Source organism: Alligator sinensis, unplaced genomic scaffold, assembly GCF_000455745.1.
Source record: "Alligator sinensis unplaced genomic scaffold, ASM45574v1 scaffold482_1, whole genome shotgun sequence".
NCBI lineage: Eukaryota > Metazoa > Chordata > Crocodylia > Alligatoridae > Alligator > Alligator sinensis.
In genome coordinates this window covers 2,153,645-2,161,109 of record NW_005842084.1, presented here as the reverse complement: position 1 = coordinate 2,161,109, position 7,465 = coordinate 2,153,645, and the positions used below count along the sequence as shown (strand labels likewise).

General features: G+C 46.0%; 1 protein-coding gene across 1 annotated transcript in view; it reads left to right on the top strand.

The window, feature by feature from the left end:
• The window catches only part of PRIM2 (DNA primase subunit 2), a gene marked incomplete at its 5' end in the record, with an annotated part of 266,474 nt that overhangs the window by 127,905 nt on the left and 131,104 nt on the right, over positions 1-7,465 (top strand).

Below are 7,465 nucleotides of genomic sequence, written 5' to 3'. Positions count from 1 at the left end.
TCCCTTGGTGTGGGTGTCTGTAGCAGACCCCTACCACCAAATCCCTTTCTCCTTGACCCCCATGTAACCTAACCCACAATCCTTCTACTTTCTCCTCCTTCGATTCCGTCTTGATAAGGGTCGATGTATATTGCTCATTGACATAGAGCGCAACCCCTCCCCCTTTCTTCTGTGGCTAAATGTGATATCTTTTATTACACCAACTAAATAGTTGAAAAAAATTGTTCTTTGCAAGTGTCCAGGCACAAACACACTTCTTTAGGTATAAGGAGAGTGTGCTGTTGCTTTGTGTTCTCCTGGATGGAATGGAAGCCAATATCCAAAATACAGGTCTATGAAAATGCAAATGTTTTTCAGCGAGGATCAGAGGCCATGGGAGACCATAGGAGTGAGAATGTTGACCTGGTGATAGAATGTAGCTAGTAAAATGTAGAGAGGTTACCTGGAGTTATTGCATGGCAGGCAGGGTAAAATGTGCTGTAAATCCAATGTCTAGATTTAGTCCATGATTTTTTGTATCCAGTAGATTTATGAAGTGAAACATGTAGGCTCATCTATGAAAGGTGTTTTGTAAGTTTCCTCTGAGGATTAGAACTGAGAGATTGAAGAGAGAGTGGTTGTCTTGTGAGAAGCGTACACCAAAAGTTAATTGGGAATTTTTGTCTTTGATAAATTTTCGGTGTGCATTCATTCTGGAATGCAGTTCTTGTTTGTCCCTGACCGTTGCCTCCAGAAGTCCCTCTTCTTGCCCCACAGAATTACTTCTTTCAGCAAGGGGTTTTGCCATCTCAGAACCAGAAATATACCAAATTAGATTCTAAAAATCAAACATGTACTGCATCATTCATTAATTTAATTTAAAAAATGTTGTTGTCCTGATTTACATGCGTTTGTGTAGTGCACATAGAGGTGATAGTATAATAGTTTAAAATGAAGTTTTACTCTTGTATATTATGGGAGGGTGGGTATAGGTATGTGGAGGTGGGTGTGTGTGATTTGTTGGGGAGTGGATAGGTATGGAGATATGGGGTGTGGGTGGGTATGGGTTTTGTGGGGGGTTGTGAGTGTGTGTGGGGGGTGTCTGGGGAGTGTTGTGGCTTGTGTGGAGAGGGAGGGTTTGCCCACAGCCCGCTCCCCATCCCCCCCCCACACACACACACACACACACACACACACAGCAGGCACAGCCCCTGCCAGCACTCCTGCAAAGCCTCGGCTCTGTGCTCCTGCCACTCCTGGCCCTGGGGCACTGGTGTGGGCCCTATGCTCCTGCTCACTGCCACTTGCCGCCTGTTTGCTACTGCTGCCCCCGGTCTGCCACTGCATCCCCCACTCTCCCCCTGCTCTGGCACCACGTCCCAGCTGCTTCTGTAGTCCTAGCAATACAGCTGGTCGGCTGGCAGGCAGGAGCTGGGAAATGGCTATGGCAGATGGGTGGGGGAGGCAGTGAGTGGGGGCAAAGAGCACATCAACAGCCAAGTGGGAGTGTGGGGCCTGTGCCAGTGCACTGGGGCCAGCCCCAGCATGGCCCAGAGCAGGACAGCAGGAGCGTGGGGCCAGGCTGCTAGTGGCTCTATGGAGCTGGGCTGCGCTGCTGAAGCAGGGAGAGGAGGGAGCCATCCTGGCTCCATAGAGCCCCTGGCAGCCTGGGCCCACACTCCTGCTGCCACTAGCAGCCCCTGCTAGGCAGAGGCTTCCAGCTAGGGCTTAGGGTGGGGGGGCTGGAAGGGGGAGTGCAGGTGGGCCAGACTTGCTGCTCTGGCTGTTTAGTTCTGCCTTTGGCTCCCCCTGGGTCCTACTACCTCTTGCTCCTGTCATCTTTGACAGGCAGCCAGGGGCAAATAAATATTGCTTTTCTAAATTTTGCGGGGGCCCCGCAGGCCAGATAGAATGGCTTGGTGGGCCGGATGTGGCCCACGGGCCATATTTTGCCTGGCCTTGCTTTATACATGTGCCAAAAAAATTCACAACATTTTGTCAGCATATCTTGGGAGCCCTGGTTACACATGCATGAGCAAGGGAATTTTAATTTTCACTCTACAGTTTTATTTCATTGGGCATTTATACACATACTTTTTTGTCCTACAATATGCCAGAGATCCAGCTGGGGTTTTGTGCATCAGGAATTGAAGTAAAATTCATGTCCATTCATTCTTTTACATATGGATTACCTTGTCCATCCAGTGTAGACAGCAGTAGGGCCTTGTATATGCAAGTGATGGCATATGATGTTAGTGGAGGAGTAGGTGAATGAATCCTGAATGTAGTAATTTGTGTTGCTCAGTCTAGTGATGTGGTCTATGCTGTTCAGGAGGTATGGCTGGAATTGGCATCTGTAGCCAGGCCTGGTTGATGAGTATTTTAAATTGCATAATCTGTTATTTGAGAGAGAAGGAGGTTGAGGGAGCTGCCTGTTAGCCAGAATAGGCCGGTCCCCAAAAGCTAGCTTGAGGTGGTCTTTATTTTCCAGGGGGATCATCATTTATGCATTCAAGGTGTTTGAGCTGGGGGCTGTAAATAGTGACTAGAGGGATTCTGTTACTTTTGTTACAGGGCTGGTATTGTGCCAGGTTGGAATGGGGTCTAAGTTCCCCTCTACTGACATGAGTGGCTACAGTTTTGGAATTTTATTGTAAGTGTAGAAAACCCTCTTGTAGAGCCCTGAGGTGTACATCTTAATCAGTGGGATCAGAGAAGATCTAACATGGATTTTGGCTGTGGATTTTGGATCGGGTAATGTACTTAGAATGAAAGCCAGTAATGTGGAGGAAGTAGTTGTAATGCTCGATTGGTTTCTCATACAGTGTGGTTGTATTGTGGCCACTGGAAAGTTTCACAGTGGTGTTAAGGAAATGAATGTGCTGGGTATTCAAGAGGTAGTTTGAGGAATGTAAGTTGTTAAAGTCCTGGTGGAATTTGTCTAGATACCTTATCCACTGTGTGTCCATATGATGAAAATATCATTGATGTATCTCAGATATATTGGTGGAATAAAAAAGCAACTGTGGAGGAAGTGGACTTTTACGGCATTTACACATGTGTTCTGAGAGTGGGGCGGAGATGCGTTTTAATTAGAACAGCTCCGAAAGTCACTCTAAAGCATCTGGATTGTCCTGTGTATCGGCAGCCCTGTGCTGAAAAATGGTGGTAGGGGCGCTTTTACTAAAACTTGTCAAACGAGCTTCAGTTAAAGTGCCCCCACCACCATTTTTCAGCGCAGGGGTGCCGATGCATGTGATGCTGGAGTCTGCTGGAGTGCAGTAATTAACATGCTCAAGCAGATTCAAGTCAGTCTGGTCCAACACACTGTAATTACAGCAGATTGGAGCAGCCTTGTTGCATGTGTATAGGTACCCTAAGATTTTGTAAATACATTGGTGTATTAGGGGGGGGACAGTGCATTTGCCCATGATAGTGTTGTTCATTTGTAGGTGTAAGGTATCTTCAAATTTGAAATTGTTGTGTGATTTCTTTTTTCCTTACAAAATCTGTCCCAGGTTACTATCTTATTCTGTTTCTTTATTATCTTCCCTTTAACACTTCTCTCTTCCTGTCCATTTTAAATGTCACATATTCTTGATATCATGGTGCCTGTCTTGACTTTTGAATGGAAAGTTTTCTTCACGCCACATTCTTATTATCAAAAATCACTTTTGGGGTGTCTGTATATGTTCTCTTTGAGGTTTACTCTGTCAGTTCTTCACATCATCCAGACCTCTGAACTGGAAATATCTTAACCTGGAAATGTTTAATATTCTCTACTTCAGCATGTTTAGAGCTCAGTAAGAAGCTAAGCTCCTTGCTTGATAAGGTTATGATTTTTTAAAATATATCTACCATTGGATAGCACATTTGCTTTTTGCTGATAAGGCTAGCTTCATGTTCAGTATATGGTGTATATGAAGCCAACACTATGGTGATAATGTATGTTAGTCCAGCTTGTACATATAAGAAACAACAAAAGATAAATTTAGTTTTAACATGAGACAGAACACCCTGTAGAATCTCACAGTTAAGAATCTGTAATTGTGATCCTCATTTATACAAAAATGTAGTTAAAAAAAGTCATTTTTGTCATTTGAAACATTGGTGTTAACTCAATGTTGAATGTAAAACAGCTTTTTTGACAACTGGCTTAATTCTAATGAGAGTGTCATGGGAAAAAGATTTTGCTCTTTAAAACTGAGCCTTTATTTCACAATTATTGATAACATATTTTGATAGAGCACAGTTCATATTGTCCCAGCAGCTGCAATACAATCAAATGTTCCTATGCTTGTTACTTTAGTACATTCCAGACCTGAAGAAGAATGTCTTGCCTTCAAATGCTTGTCTAACTTTATCCCAACTATACTGTTAGTCCTAAGAAATCCTTGCCTCTCTGCAATTCTGAGACATTTAAAAATAAATACAGAAAAAAATTTGTATATCATCAGTGGCTTCCATATTCTATATATTTAATATTCCATATGAAAATAGCTGAATATTGTTACCAGCCCAGAAAGTGATGGAAAGATCACTTGTATGTAATAGTGCAGAGTAAGATTATAAACAATGTCAGAAGTAGAGAAAGATAGAAGTGAGGGGAAGGGTCCTCCTTTAGCTACCTTTATAGATTTTTAAAATGAAACTTTGGGCTTGTCTGCACTACATAGGATGGTACTAAGGAATATGTTGATGGTGCTAAGGTGTTTCATGTTTTCAGGATCGGTGTTCCTGGTAGTGTCCTTCATGAGTTAGATATGCCTTTGGTATTTAAATGATTATTTAAATTGCGTTGGTGCACTGGGGCCAGCGTGGCCCAGAGCAAGACAGCAGGAGCATGGGGCTGGGCTGCCAGGGGCTTTATGGAGCCAGGCTGTGCTGCTCAAGCAGGAAGCGGAGGGAGCCAGCCTGGCTCCATAGAGCCCCTGGCACCCTGGGCCCACACTCCTGCTGCCTCACCCTTGGCCCTGCTGGCACTGGCCCCAGTGCACCGATGCAGGGCCTGCGTGCCCGCTCACTGCCCCTTCCCCTCCCCTACTACAGCCGTTTCCCTGTTCCCCCACCATCCACCCACACCATGTGGTTCCTGGCTGCAGTGCTGGGACTGTAAGAGCCAGCCTGACTCGCCCTGATTTCATAGACATCAGGGCTGGAAGGGACCTCGGAAGATCATCGAGTCCAGCCCCCCGCCCAAAGGGCAGGAAGTCAGCTGGGGTCATAGGATCCCAGCAAGATAAGCATCCAGTTTCATCTTGAAGGTGTTCAATGAAGGCGCTTGAACCACCTCCGGTGGCAGGCTGTTCCAGACCTTGGGGGCTCGGACAGTAAAGAAATTCTTCCTTATGTCCAGCCTGAAACGATCTTGAAGTAGTTTGTGACCATTCGACCTCGTCATCCCTTGGGGCGCTCTGGTGAACAAACGTTCCCCCAGATGCTGGTGGTCACCCCTGATAAACTTGTAGGTGGCCATCAGATCACCCCTGAGCCTGCGCTTTTTCAGGCTAAAGAGCCCCAGGGCTCTCAGCCTGTCATCGTAGGGTCTGTTTTCCTGACCTCTGATCATGTGTGTGGTTCTCCTCGGCACTCTCTCAAGCTTCTCCACATCCTTTTTGAACTGTGGAGCCGAAAACTAGACGCAGTACTCCAGCTGCGGCCTCACCAAGGCTGAGTACAATGGGAGAATGGCGTCCTGGGATTTGCTTGAGAAGCATCTATGGATGCAAGCCAGTGTTTTGGTCGCTTTACTAGCTGCAGCATCACATTGAAGGCTCATGTTCATCTTGTGGTCAATTGTGACCTCCAAGTCCCTTTTGTCCGTAGTGCTAACCAGCATAGCACTGCCAAGTCTATAAGCATGCTGCAGGTACTTCCTCCGAAGGTGGAGAACCTTGCATTTTTCTGTGTTAAATACTATCAGGTTCTCATCCGCCCATTTCCTGAGCCTGTCAAAGTCTGCCTGGATCACCCTTCTGTCCTCAGGTGTGGATGCTTTACCCCAGAGTTTGGTGTCATCAGTGAACTTGGCCAGTCCACTTCTGACACCAATGTCTACATCATTAATGAAGATGCTAAATAGTATAGGCCCTAGGACAGAGACTTGAGGGACCCCACTGGTCACAGTGCACCACAACAATTGACTTCCATCAACCACCACCCTCTGGGTTCTACTGCGTAGCCAATTCTCCAGCCAGCAGATCATGGTGAGGCCAAGGCCGCAGTTAGCCAGTTTTGCCAAGAGGTGATCATGGGATATCAGATTGAAGACTTTTTTAAAGTCAAGATATATGACATCAATCTCCTTCCTTGTCCAGCTGATAGGTCACCTGGTCATTAAAGGAAATAAGATTGGTCAAGCAAAACCTACCCACAACAAACCCGTGCTGGCTATCCCTCAGGATGTTGCAGTCAGCCAGTCTGCTAAGGATGGCCTCTTTCATAATCTTTTCCCAGACCTTCCCCAGGATAGAGGTCAGGCTGATGGGCCTGTAGTTTGCTGGATCCACTTTGCTCCCTTTCTTGAAGCTAGGCACCACATTGGCCTTCTTCCAATCTTCGGGCACTTCAGAGCACCAGGAGTTCTCAAGGATCCGTGCCAGGGGTTGGGCTATGATGCTTGCCAGCTCCTTGAGCACCCTCGGATGTAAGCTGTCAGGGCTGGCTGACTTGAAGGTATCCAGCCTCTCAAGGTGTTCCTTCACAAGGTCAGCATTGATGGAGGGTAAGGAATCTCCCTCACCCGGACCTCCCTGTCCCGTAGTAGGCGGGGGCGTGTCATGGGACCTGTGAAAAAGTGATGCAAAGTACCCATTTAGCAAGTTGGCTTTTTCCTGGGCGTCAGTTGTCCCATCTGGTTTAGCAGGGGTCCGTTATTGCCCTTGATTTTCCTCTGGCTCCCCACATATCTAAAAAAGGACTTTTTATTGTCCTTGATACTCATAGCTAGTTGGAGTTCAGTCTCAGCGTTGGCTTTCCTGGTTCGCTCTCTGCAGGTTCGGACCAGTGCAGAGTATTCCTCCTTGGTGGTTGATCCAGTCCTCCATCCTTTGTAGGTCTTTCTTTTAAGACACAGGAGGTCCGCCAGTTCCCTGGAGAGCCAAGGGGGCTGCTGTGCTTTTTTGCTGCCTTTCCTCCGAGACGGGATAGACTTTGCATACTCATCCAGGGTTGCTCCCTTGAGGAGCAACCACTTGTCCTGGACTCCCCTCCCCTTTGGGTTGTGGTCTAATATTGCAATTATTTAACTTCTATGTTATGTGCAGCTTTCTTGGTGTTGTAGAATATAAACAAAACATGTGATATCCAGGTCCAAATATAAGGACATTTCAAGATAATTACCAATATTTAATCATGTGCTTTTGTTTCCATGTAATAGAGTAACTATTATTCTTTCTGGTTTGACATAATGTGGAGCAAGACTTCTTCCCAGTGGAGGAGATAGATAATTAATTGGAATAGTTTTACAAAATTGTGTTTTAGCTAA